Raw genomic sequence first — 13,846 nt, forward strand, 5'->3', positions numbered from 1 at the left:
GCAATGGCACTATCTTGGCCCACTGCAACCTCCGCCTCCCAGGTTCAAGTGATTCTTCTGCCTCAGCCTCCTGAGTAGCTGGGATTACAGATGTGCACCATCACACCTGGCTAATTTTTGTATTCTTAGTAGAGAAGGATTTTCACTATGTTGGCCAGGTTGGTCTCGAACTCTTGACCTCAGGTAATCTGCCTGCCACGGCCTCCCAAAGTGCTGGGATTACAGGAGTGAGCAACCGCACCCGGCCCTCTATTTGCTTTATATTTATCTTTCCAAACTCTCTCTCCCACTCTTCTTTTCAAATTTTGTTTCAAATTCATGATTTTGTTTTAGATAAGCTTCTTTTTTTATTATTCTTTTTCTTTTTTTTTTTTTTTTTGAGACGGAGTCTCCATCTCTCCCCAGGCTGGAGGGCAATGGCGCAATCTCAGCTTACTGCAACCTCTGGCTCACTGCAACCTCCGCCTCCCAGGTTCAAGCAAATCTCCTGCCTCAGCCTCCCAAGTAGCTGGACTACAGGCATGCGCCACCATGCCCAGCTAATTTGTATTTTTAGTTGATATGGAGTTTCTCCATATTGGTCAGGCTGGTCTCAAACTCCCGACCTCAGGTGATCCGCCCGCCTTGGCCTCCCAAAGTGTTGGGATTACAGGCGTGAGCCACGGGCCCGGCCATAGGTAAGTTTCTTAAAGGAAATGCAGACTTCAATTAGTTTCACCTTGGCTGTATATAAAAAGTTATCTGGGAAGCTTTAAAAAAGGTTCAGGAATACCCAGGCAGAGAGCAAAGGGAATTTGCTCCCTGTTCCCATAGAGACATTAAATTGAAATTGCTTGGATCAGCCGGGCACGGTGGCTCATGCCTGTAATCCCAGCACTTCAGGAGGCCAAGGTGGGCAGATTATAAGGTCAGGCGTTCCAGACCAGCCTGTCCAACATGGTCAAACCCATCTCTACTGAAAATACAAAAATTAGCCGGGCCTGGTGGCACATGCCTGTAGTCCCAGCTACTTGGGAGGCTAAGGCAGAAGAATCACTTGAACCCAGGAGTGCAGTGAGCTGAGATCGTGCCCCTGCACTCCAGCCTAGGTGACAGAGCAAGACTGCGTCTCAAAAAAACAAAAAAAAAAAAAGAAAGAAAAAAATTACTTAGATCCTAAGAATGGGTATTTTTTTAAATTGTGGTAAAGCAAACAACAACAACAAACCCACAATGTAAAATTTGCCATCTTAATCATTTTTAAGTGTACAGTTTAGTAGTGTTAAGTAAATTTACATTGTGATGCAACAGATTTCCAGAACTTTTTCATCTTGCAAAGCTGAATCTCTAAACTTTTTTTTTTTTTTTTGAGATGGAGTCTTGCTCTGTTGCCCAGGCTGGAGTGCAGTGGTGCGATCTCAGTTCACTGCAATCTCCGCCTCCCAGGTTCAAGCGATTCTCCTGCCTCAGCCTCCCAAGTAGCTAGAACTAAGGCGCCTGCCACCATGCCCAGCTAATTTTTGTATTTTTAGTAGAGATGGGGTTTCACTATATTGGCCAGGCTGGTCTCAAACACCTGACCTTGTGATCCACCTACCTTGGCCTCCCAAAGTGCTGGGATTTCAGGCGTGAGCCACTGCACCCGGCCATCTACACCCATTAAACAACTCCCCACTTCCCCTTCTCATCAGCTCCTGGCGACCACCATTCTACTTTTTGTTTCTATGAGTTTGACTACTTTAGATGCCTCATATAAGTGGAATCATACAGTATTTGTCTTTTGTGGCTTATGTCACATAGCATAATGTCCTCAAGGCTCATCTATGTTATAGCATGTGTTGGCATTTCCTTCCTTTTTAAGGCTGAATAATATTTCATGGTATGTACATAACACATTATCTTTATCCGTTCATCTATCAATGGGCATTTAGGTTGTTTCCACATCGTAGCTATTGTGAATAACGCCGTGGTGAACACTGGCGTGCAAATACTATATCTCTTTGAAATCCTGCTTTCAATTATTTTGGATATGTAGCTAGAAGGGGAATTGCTGGATCATATGGTAAGTATATTTTTAATTTTTTGAGGAACCTCCGTTCTGTTTTCCATAGCAGCTGCATCATTTTACATTCCCACGAACTGCACAAGTGTTCCAAAGAGCATGGGTATTTTTAAAAGCTCTTTCAGTAGAAGCTTTCTGTTTATTATCTTTTGCTTTCCTTTTTTCTTCTCTATCATTGCCTTAACACAACCTATCTCGTTTGCCTGGACTAACCAATTGGTTTGATACATTTTCCTATATTTTCTTTCTTTTTCTTATTGGAGGCTATACAATTCGATTCTTTTATAATAGACTTTAAATTTTTTTACATGTATATTATTTAATAAAATGCTTTTTTCTTTTTTCTTTTTGGAGCAGGGTCTCACTCTGTCACCCAGGCTGGAGTGCAGTGGCATGATCTCAGCCCACTGCAACTGCAGCCTCCTGGGTTCAAGCAATTATCATACCTCAACCTCTGGAGTAGCTGGGATTACAGGGGCACACCAACACCCCTGGCTAATTTTTATATTTTAGCAGAGATGGGGTTTCACCATGTTTGCCAGGCTGGTCTCGAACTCCTGATCTCAGGTGATCCACCTGCCGTGGCTTTCCAAAATGCTGGGATTACAGGTGTGAGCCACTGTGCCCGGCCATAAAATACTTTTTTCTAACAAAATCGAAAGCTTTTTACTGTTTTTATCTTTTCTTAAACACATCGTGACATTTAAAGTATGCTTGAATAATTTGTTGTATAACTTTATCCCCCACTCCATCATAATAGTGTTCTCTGGAGGTTTAATTTAACATTCTTTTAAGCACCCTCACCCCATACATTTTTTCACAATTGTTAAATTTTCTGACATAATTTATCAATTTGTGTGCTAAAATCTGTTTTCTGTGTACAGATGTATCTGAGTCACTTTTCCTCTTGCCACTTTCAAGAAGACCTGCTACAATACAAAGTATTATTCAAAATATGTAACAACCAGGGCCCTGGAATCAAACTGAGCTGACTAATCAGCATGCTCTCTTCCTGCAGGTGGGGTGGGGGGGAGGGGCTGCTGAAGGAGGATAGAAGGATTGTGGTTGGGGGGAGCGGTGGAGAGATAGGGGAGGTGAGAGGGTGTTCTGGGAGAGATAACTGGCGGATACTTGGGCTTTGGGGTAACGGTATTTACTAGCAAGTAAGGAAGTGTTCAGGAGCTATATTAAAGGTATTTACCCGTAGGGTAGCATGGGCACTCACTAGCCAGAATAGGGCACTGACCTATCAAAATGAGCACTGACTTTAAGCAGCCTCTTTGTTCACACCAGTGCTGCCATCCTCGGTGAGCATCAGCCACAGCCTGCAGAGAGAGAGAGAGAGAGATATTATATGCAGTTTTTTGTTTGTTTGCTTTTTTCTTTTTCTCGAGATGGAGTCTCACTCTGTCATCCAGGCTGGAGTGCAGTGTCGCAATCTCGGTTCACTGCAACCTCTGCCTCCCAGGTTCAAGCGATTCTCCTGCCTCAGCCTCCCGAGTAGCTGGGATTACAGGTGCATGACACCATGCCCGGCTAATTTTTGTATTTTTAGTAGAGGCGGGGTTTCACCATGTTGACCAGACTGGTCTCCAACTCCGGACCTTGTGATCCGCCCGCCTCTGCCTCCCAAAGTGCTGGGATTACAGGCATGAGTCACCATGCCTGACCAGTCTTTTTTTTTTTTTTTTAAGATACTTACTGTTCTAGTGTGGAATATTGTCTGGAATGGAATGGTTTAAATAGTACCATAGTGTAGTTTAAAATATAAAATAGGATTTGGAACCTTATTGTGATAAATTTCTGTATAGGATGTATGTGGTTGTCTCCCCCCGCCAAAGTAAGGAACCCTTTTAAAGCATGTTGAGAAGGTATTTTTTGATATGAAAGGGTGAGAGGCCTTTAAATCTTTCAGGGATACATATAAGTATAAGGATACAGCCTCTATGGAGAAGGTGTGTGCAGCACTCAAAGTTGCTAACATCAGCTTCCTAACTTTCAGCCAGGGTTCTTACTGCATTTGGCATGGCTCTGATGAGACAGTGGAGAATTTCTGACAGTATAGCACACTACCTTCTGACAAATGGGGTTAAGCTGCCAACAGTGACAATCAGGGATTCCGTAAGAAATTCTGGTCATTAAATCGATTTTATATTATTACTTTTTTTGTTTGTTTTTTTTTTTGAGACGGAGTATCGTTCTGTCGCCCAGGCTGGAGTGCAGGGGCGCGATCTCGGCTCACTGCAAGCTCCGCCTCCCGGGTTTACGCCATTCTCCTGCCTCAGCCTCCCGAGTAGCTGGGACTGCAGGCGCCAGCCACCATGCCCAACTAATATTTTTTTTTTTTTTTTTTTTTTTTTAGTGGAGACAGGGTTTCACCGTGTTAGCCAGGATACTCTTAATCTCCTGACCTCGCGATCCGCCCGCCTCAGCCTCCGAAAGATTACAGGCGTGAGCCACTGTACCGGCCTGTATTACTACTTTTTATTAGGTTGGTGCAAAAGTAATTGTGGTTTTTGCCATTACTTTTAATGGGAAACACCGCAATTACTAATCTTCCGTTTGTCACAGGACTTTAAAACCATGTATTTCCCCTCAATTTTTTTCTCCTTTTGGTTTAATAGTTGTTAAGACATTTTTTCGTAATTAGCACAGTATGTTTGACTGCAGACAAGTTTATGATACTTCTAGGCTATAAATCTTTAGAATTCTGTGAATTTCAACATTTGAAGTAGTCCTTCAGTTATATTTACATATGTTGTAAATATGTAAATATATATACACACACATATTTATATATATATATAATATATATATATATATTTTTTTGAGACAGGGTCTCACTCTGTCACCCAGGCCAGAGGGCAGTGGCATGATCTCAGCTCACTGCAACCTCCACCTCCCCAGTTGAAGTGATTCTGCTGCCTCAGCCTCCCCAGTAGGTGGGACTACAGGCGCCCACCACCACACCTGGCTAATTTTTGTATTTTTAGTAGAGTTGGGGTTTCACCATATTGGCCCTCTGGGGCCTCTTTCATGAGGGCACTGGTCTTTAACTCCTGACCTTGTGATCTGCCCACCTCGGCCTTCCAAAGTGCTGGGGTTACAGGAGTGAGCCACCGTGCCCAGCCATGAATATATTTTTAGTTTAGGGAATCTTCCAAAATACAAAGCACTCCCAGTTAGGTATCAATGAGTTTGAATTATTGGTAAGAGTTTGAATTATTGACAAAATGTCAAAAATATCATTTAATTTTAGATAATAATCTTATTAAATATATTTTTGTGGAAAAAAATGAAAGCTTGTTTTATTTTGCACCTACATTGCAGTAGTTCAGCAGTGTAGATACTGTTTTCCCTCAGCACCTTGAAGATACTACTTCACTGGCTTCTTTGTGGCATTTAATCTCTCAGTTGAGAAGACGGTTGCCTAATTGTCATTCCTTTCCCCCAATCTTTTATCTCTGATAGTCTTTTATCTCTGATAGCCCTTAAGATTTTCTTGTTGTTCTTGATGTTTTAAAATTGTTCTGTAATGAATTGACTTCTTTATCCTTTTGGTATGGAACACACTTTTGTAAAAATTCAACTTTCCCTTCATTTTCTTCTGGAATCCTCGCAATCTAACCTCAATACTCCTCCATGGTTCTCTCATGTTATTCTCGTCTTTGGTCATGATTGCGTGAATTCCTCCACTCCAATTCAGTAATCCCCTTTTCAAAGGTATCCAGCCTAGAGTTTTTTTCAATTGATTTTTAAATTTTAATGTCTATTTTTAAATTTCTACTTGTTTCTCTTTCAGATCTACCTCTTTCTTCTTCCATAATAGTTTTTTTTTTTTTGCTTCCTACTTTCATGTTCTTTTTTTTTTTTTTTTTTTTTTTTTTTTTTTTTTTTTTTGAGACAGAGTCTGGCTCTGCCGCCCAGGCTGGAGTGCAGTGGCCGGATCTCAGCTCACTGCAAGCTCCGCCTCCCGGGTTCACGCCATTCTCCTGCCTCAGCCTCCCGAGTAGTTGGGACTACAGGCGCCCGCCACCGCGTCCGGCTAGTTTTTTGTATTTTTTAGCAGAGACGGGGTTTCACTGTGTTAGCCAGGATGGTCTCGATCTCCTGACCTCGTGATCCGCCCGTCTCGGCCTCCCAAAGTGCTGGGATTACAGGCTTGAGCCACCGCGCCCGGCCTCTTGTTCTTTTTTAATGGAGGAAATATCTTTATCTCTTTAAGTATCATAAGCACATTTATTTTCAATTCCTTATCAAACAGTTCCACAAAATTATTATTATTATTATCATTATTATTACTATTGAGACAGTCTTGCTTTGCAGCCCAGGCTGGAGTGCAGTGGCACGATCATGGCTCACTGCCGCTTCAATCTCCCAGGCTCAAGCCATCCTCCCGGGCTCAAGCCATCCTCCCACCCCAGCCTCCTGACTAGCTGGAACTGCAGAAGTGAGCCACTACACATGGCTGATTTTTTTATTTTTAGGTTAAGGTTAAGGCCACACTGTGTTGCCCAGGCTGGTCTCAAACTCCTGATCTCTCAAAATGCTGAGATTACAGGGAAGAGCCACCATGCCAGGCCTAATTTTATCTAGAGTGAATTTATACTCTTAACTGGGGAGGTGGAATTCATACTCTTTCTTATGTAAAATATTTTAATGTGGTTCTGAACTTTACTTTGCAGGAGGCTATTCTGAGCGGAAAGAGCTGTAGTCTTTTATCTATTTTCTCCTTCCTGTTCCCTCCCTGCTCTTTTTCCTACCCGACAGTATTGCCTTTCCCTCCACATAGCAGCCTGGGACCTCAGCTCAAAAGCAGAAACACGGCATTTTTTCTTGGTATTCCTGCCTTACTTTGATATTGTAAATATCACAGTATTTACAATACCACAATTATCACATATTTACACTATCAAAATAAGGCAGGAATACCAAAAAATTAAACTCACATGTCAATTTGAGAAAAATTTATAGGACTATGACATGTGTTAATGTGTCATTTAAAAAATCTTCCATTAAAATGTTGTATTTTTTTCTTTTGATTCCTTCACTACATTAGGCTCTGTCCCTGAATTCCTCTTTCCCGACTTCTGCTTTGGTAGCTTTAAGCCATGGGGTATCCAACTTTTTTTCAGGCTCCATCACAAGAGGGAGCCCTATCGCTAGTCCCCATCCTCAAAGCTCTCTGCGTGATGTTGTCTACTGCTACTCTTCACTACCCTGTGGGAGCCAAAGCCTTGGGCGTATGAACAGAAGACAAGTAGGTATACAGCTGCAATTCAGCTCTCTTCACTGTGTAATTTTTGTTTGTTTCTGTGCCATGGAGGTATGTATGTTTTTGCATTCTGAACCAACTATATCATTTTAATTTCCCCTTCTTGTAAACTTTTTATTGCTACATGTTTGGAATGAGGGTAGGGGCTGAAGGTGGGAGAGGGGGAGAGATTCATCAGAGAATGAGGCTGACTCACGTCTTAGGCAGTTATCAGTTGTGTCCTTCTGCTAATATTCAAGGTGCAAAAGTTTAGGCTGGGCACAGTGGCTCACGCCTATAATCCCAGCACTTTGGGAGGCTAGGCCAGTGGATCACCTGAGGTCAGGAGTTCAAGACCAGCCTGGCCAATGAAACCTGTCTCTACTAAAAATACAAAAATTAGCTGGGTGTGGTGGCACGTGCCTGTAACCCCAGCTACTAGGGAGGCTGAGGCAGAAGAATCACTTCACCCTGGGAGGAGGAGGTTGCAGTAAGCAAAGATCGAATCGGCCTCAAAAAAAAAAAAAGAAAAAAAAAAGTTATGTTCATGTTTTCTTTGGCAAGCTATTTCATACTTTTTAGTTTTTATTTCTTTGTTTTAATTTACCAATAAAGCAAAGGCAAACCATTTAATTTCTATTTCTGATTACAAAAGCAATAACTTTTTTTTTCTTTTTTCTTTTTCTTTTTTTTTTTTTTTTTTTTTTTTTTTGAGATGGAGTCTCACTCTGTCGCCCAGGCTGGAGAACAGTGGCCAATCTCAGGTCACTGCAACCTCCACCTCCCAGGGTCAAGCGATTCTCCTGCCTCAGCCTCCCGAGTAGCTGGAACTACAGGCGTGCATCACCATGTCCAGCTAGTTTTTGTATTTTTAGTACAGATGATGTTTCACCATGTTGGCCAGGCTGGTCTCGAACTCCTGACCTCACGTGATGTGCCCACCTCAGCCTCCCAAAGTGCTGGATTACAGGCATGAGCCACTGCTCCGGCCACAATAACTCTTCATTATAGAAAATTATTAAAATTCAGGAAAGGGGAAATACTAGTTTGGAGAATGGTGAGTGGGATGCTTTAAGGATGCCTCCTCTTTGAAGATGTGCCTTGAAAGATGAGGATTTTAGCAGTAGGATTGTGAGGAAAGAAAAGAGAGAAGGGCATTTTAAAGGGGGGATGGAATCCAGATATGGAAATAAAAATATTCCACATGCTTCACAGGATATTGCTGGGTACATGGAGTAAGGGTGGATATGTAGATAAAGCTGGAAATGATTTGGGATGAGATTTTGCAGATCTTGAATGTATTCTTCAGGAAATGAAAATCCAAGTTCTTGGCCAGGCGCGGTGGCTCACACCTGTAATCCCAACACTTTGGGAGGCTGAGGTGGGTGGATCACATGAGGTCAGGAGTTCAAAACCAGCCTGGCCAATATGGCGAAACCCTGTCTCTACTAAAAATACAAAAATTAGCCAGGTGTGGTGGCAGGCGCCTGTAATCCCAGCTACTTAGAAGGCTGAGACAGGAGAATTGCATGAACTCTGGAGTCAGAGGTTGCAGTGAGCCGACATCGCTCCACTGCACTCCAGCCTTGGGGACAGACACTCCTTTTGTCTCAAAAAAAAAAAAAAAAAAAAAAAAAAAAAAAAGGAAAGAGAAGAAAAGAAAATCCAAGTCCACATTTGTCCTTAAAAAAAATTCCTGTAAAGCTCTTTTTGTACCATAGCACAGAGAAGTACAATGTTACATTTGAGAAACACTATTTTGTTCATTTCCTGTGAGACAAGTTTGAATGTAAAATGGGAGGAAAAGCCTTGTGTTTTAGTTCCTTCCTGATTCCCCCTCACCACCCCCCGAAAGGTAGGCAGGAGCTGGGGAGGAGAGGAGTTATATATTCACTCTCCACAATTAAACACAAGTAAAAATCCACATCTATCCCCAACAGTAAAAGTCACATAACCAGCACTTTAACTATAAACACAGAAAACGTTTTATGTTGCTACAAGAGCAAATGTATAATCAAGAAAGATTCTTTGTAATGTTATCTAAAACTTGAAAAGTCTATAGTTTTGGTTGGTTGCCCAGTAAATTGAAAGGACTTTTTTTTTTTAATCTTGGGTTTCGTTTTTCTTGGTCTAAAGCCCAATCTATTGCCAGTGGTGACTCAGAAGGGATGCCTGAAATAGTTCTTCTGAAGTTATCTCTCTTTGTGTCTTATCATCCACGGATGGCCAAGACTTTCTCATGCATCTATATATTTCACAAAAGCCTAGCACAGTGTTCCCATTTAAATATCTGCTGAATTACAGAAAAGCATTTCAACTCATCTGTCAAATATGTGAGACAACAAATAGCATTTGGTGATGTGTCCACGGATGTGCAGTTAGAATTGTAAGGCCAAAGTAACCCAGAAGTTTCCTTTTCCCTTTTTCTTGACCAGGAAGAACTGTCCAATGAACGCTATTCACTGATGAAGGAAAAGTTCTGGTAAAGATATTTTTTCAAAATATTAAGATAAAAGTAAAAGCACTTATTTTCAGAAAGTGATTATCATTAGCTAGAAAAATCGAATCACAAGGCTAGGCACGGTGGCTCACACCTGTAATCCCAGCACTCTGGGAAGCCGAGGCAGGCGGGATCACAAGGTCAAGAATCGAGACCAGCCTGGCCAACATGGTGAAACCCTGTCTCTGCTAAAAATACAAAAATTAGCCAGGCGTGGTGGCAGACACCTGTAGTCTCAGCTACTTGGGAGGCTGAGGCAGGAGAATCGCTTGAACCCGGGAGGCAGCGGTTGCGGTGAGCCAAGATCGTGCCATTGCACTCCAGCCTGGGCAACAAGAGTGAAACTCCGTCTCAAATAAATAAATAAGTAAATAAACAAAACGATGTGTTTCCTCATGGTTCTGGAGGCTGGAAAGTCTTTGATAAAGACACCGGAAGATGTGGTGTGGTGTCTATGAAGGGCCTGCCTTCTGGTTGGTGAGCAGCACCTCACTGTGTCCTCACGTGGTGGAAGGGGAAAGGCAGCCCTCTGGGGCCTCTTTCATAAGCACTAATTCCATTCATGAGGTCTCCCCTCTTATGATCTAATAACCTCACCATGTGTCCAGAATTGGTGGGTTCTTGGTCTTGCTGACTTCAAGAAGGAAGTCACAGACCCTCGCGGTGAGTGTTACAGTTCTTAAAGATGGTGTGTCCAGAGTTTGTTCCCTCAGATGTTCAGATGTGTCTGCAGCTTCTTCCTTCTGGTGGGTTTGTGGTCTGGCTGACAGGAGTGAAGCTGCAGACCTTCGCGGTGAGTGTTACAGCTTTTAAAGGTGGCGCGTCTGGAGTTGTTCATTCCTCCTGGTGGGTGGGTTCATGGCCTCACTGGCTTCAAAAGTGAAGCTGCAGACCTTCGTGGTGAGTGTTACAGCTCATAAACGCCACGTGGACCCAAAGAGTGAGGAGCAACAAGATTTATTGCAAAGAGCAAAACACCTAAGGCTCCACTAGTGTGGAACGGGACCCTAGCGGGTTGCCACTGCTGGCCTGCTTTTATTCCCTTATCTGACCCCTCCCACATCTTGCTGATTGGTCTATTTTACAGAGCGTTGATTGGTCCATTTTGACAGAGTGCTGATTGGTGCGTTTACAATCCCTTAGCTAGACATGAAGGTTCTCCAAGTCCCTACTAGACTCAGGACGTCAGCTGGCTTCTCCTGGTGTATCCTGCACCCGGGCTGCAGGCCAAGCTGCCCAGCAGTCCCGCGCAGTGCACCCGCACTCCTCAGCCCTTGGGCGGTTGATGGGACCGAGCACTGCAGAGTGGAGGACGGCACTCATAGGGGAGGCTCCCCGACCTCGCAGGAGCCCACGGCAGAGCGGGCGGCTCAGACATTTCGGGCTGCAGGTCTGGAGCTCTGTCCCATGGGGAGGCAGCTGAGGCCCCGCGAGAATTCAAGAGTGGTGCATGCGGCCGGCAGTGCTGGGGGACCTGGCACAACCTCCGCAGCTGCTGGTTTGGGTGCCAAGCCCCTCACTGCCCGGGCCAGCAGCGCCATCTGGCGGCTCCGACTGCGGGGCACGCCAAGCCGGCCCGCGCCCTCCCGAACTCGCGCTGGCCTGTGAGCACCCAGCTCGGCCGGATTCCCGCCCACGCCTCTCCCTCCGCACCTTCCCAGCAAGCAGAGGGAGTCGGCTCCGGCTCCTGCCTTGGCCAGCCCAGAGAGGGGCTTCCACAGTGCAGTGTCGGGCTGAAGGGCTCCTCAAGCGCCACCAGAGTGGGTGCTGAGGCCGAGGAGTCGACGAGAGTGAGGGCTGCTAGCATGTTGTCACCTCTCACCAATGGGCCCACCTGCTAATACCATCCCTCACCTTGAGGATTAGGTTTTTAATATATGAATTTTGGGGGACACAAATATTTTGATCATAGAGAGAAGGTAAATTGGTACTGCTCTAAACTAAGGAAACAGAGAGGACTCTGGGAAATGCTCCTCCCTCCCTGGGGCTCCTAAGCTTTTCAAATATTTTCATCATTGCCATATATCTCCCCTTAACCACTCTACAGCCCTGGATTAGACCGTAGCATAAGCCATGATTTTCAATTTGCTTATAATCTGGTGTAGAGTTTCATTCATTCATTCAACATACATGCAGCGCCTACAATGTGCCATAAATATATGCCAGAAAGGCAGAATATTTGCCAAACAAATGGTGCAGCTACTGTATGCAGTGAAATTTGGGAAGCTGTCTCTGGGGGTCAGATAGCTTGGGAAGGCTTTATCAAAGAACTGGTGATTTGAAGTCGGACTTGTAAAATGGATGGGATTTAAACTGAAGAAGGAGGAGGTAATGCTGGAGGTACAGAGGTGTGAGTAGAGGACATGAGGGAATTCAAACTGGAAAGGGGGGTTCCAGGCCAAGGGTGGTGGCTCAGGCCTGTAATCCCAGCACTTTGGGAGACCAAGGTGGGCAGATCACTTGAGGTCAGGAGTTCGAGACCAGCCTCGCCAACATGGTGCAACACTGTCTCTACTAAAAATGCAAAAATGGGCTGGGCGCGGTGGCTCACGCCTGTAATCCCAGCACTTTGGGAGGCCGAGGCGGGCGGATCACGAGATCAGGAGATCGAGACCATCCTGGCTAACATGGTGAAACCCTGTCTCTACTAAAAATACAAAAAAATTAGCTGGGCGTGGTGGTGGGGGCCCGTAGTCCCAGCTACTCGGGAGGCTGAGGCAGGAGAATGGCATGAACTCAGGAGGCAGAGGTTGCAGTGAGCTGAGGTCGTGCCACGGCACTCCAGCCTGAGCGACACGGCGAGACTCCATCTCAAAAAAAATTAGCCAGGCATAGTTGCAGGCGCCTGTAATCCCAGCTACTCGGGAGGCTGAGGCAGGAGAATCACTTGAACTGGGGAGGTGGAGGTTGCAGTGAGCCGAGATCATGCCACTGCACTCCAGTCTGGGTGACAGAGCAAGATTCTGCCTCAAACAAATGAACAACAACAACAAAACAAATTTATACTTTAAAAGGGGGAATGCTGCTATGTAAATTCTATCGCAATGTTTTTTTCAAAATTAGACTATTTATTTATGATCCCTACATGGAATTAAACTAAATGATAAAAAATTTTCTTAAAATCAAGGTAGGAGTCACTTTTTAATCAAAGATTGCATTCTTTTTTTTCTTTTTTAACTTTTATTTTAGCTTCAGGGGCACATTGTTCAGTTTTGTTATATAGGTAAACTCATGTCACGAGAATTTGGTGTCCAGAACATTTCATTACCCAGGTACCAAGCGTAGTACCTGATAGGTATTTTTAAAATATGAAACGCTTCATGAAATTGCATGTCATCCTTATGCAGGGGACATGCTAATCTTCTCTGCATCATTCCAATTTTAGTATATGTGCTGCTGAAACTAGCACCAAAAGTTATATTCTACAGTATATGTCAAATGAAAATTGCATCTGATCTATGAATATTACTCTGGAAAAATCCCTTGAATTGTCCAGGGTATAGTAATAGTCAGGATTAATATATTCTTTACCATCTCTTCATAAATGTAGTGCAGCCAGTTTTTCCTCCAGCGTTGGAGTCCATCACTGTTGCTGTGGATCGGCAACAAATGAAGTCATTGGTTTGCATTTCAGGCCTCCCTTGTATTGAAAATACAGTTTGTGTGAACATAGTTGACTTGTCAGAAATTAAAGACATAGATGATGCAATTTCCCTGAATTATTTTTTTTGAGACTGAGTCTTGCTCTGTTGCCCAGGCTGGAGTGCAGTGGTACGATCTCCGCTCACTGCAACCTCTGCCTCCTGGGCTCAAGTGATTCTCCTGCCTCAGCCTCTTGCGTAGCTGGGACTACAGGCATGCGACACCACGTCTGGCAAATTTTTATTTTTATTTTTAGGTTTATCCATGTTGGTCAGGCTGGTCTCCAACTCCTGACCTCAAATGATCCACCTGCCTTAGCCTCCCAAAGTGCTGGGATTACAGGCGTGAACCACTGCACTCAGCCTTGAACTCTTAAATTCTATTTACTTCATACTATTTTATCTAATTC

General features: G+C 44.0%; 1 non-coding gene across 1 annotated transcript; it reads right to left on the reverse strand.

Annotated features, from left to right (window-relative positions):
• Positions 1-13,097: 13,097 nt before the first annotated feature.
• LOC123568232 (U6 spliceosomal RNA) lies at positions 13,098-13,204 on the reverse strand. The gene has a single exon (XR_006691435.2). It is a non-coding gene; the product is annotated as a U6 spliceosomal RNA (small nuclear RNA).
• Positions 13,205-13,846: the final 642 nt, after the last annotated feature.

The sequence above is a fragment of the Macaca fascicularis genome, chromosome 12 (genome assembly GCF_037993035.2).
Source record: "Macaca fascicularis isolate 582-1 chromosome 12, T2T-MFA8v1.1".
NCBI classification, from domain to species: domain Eukaryota; kingdom Metazoa; phylum Chordata; class Mammalia; order Primates; family Cercopithecidae; genus Macaca; species Macaca fascicularis.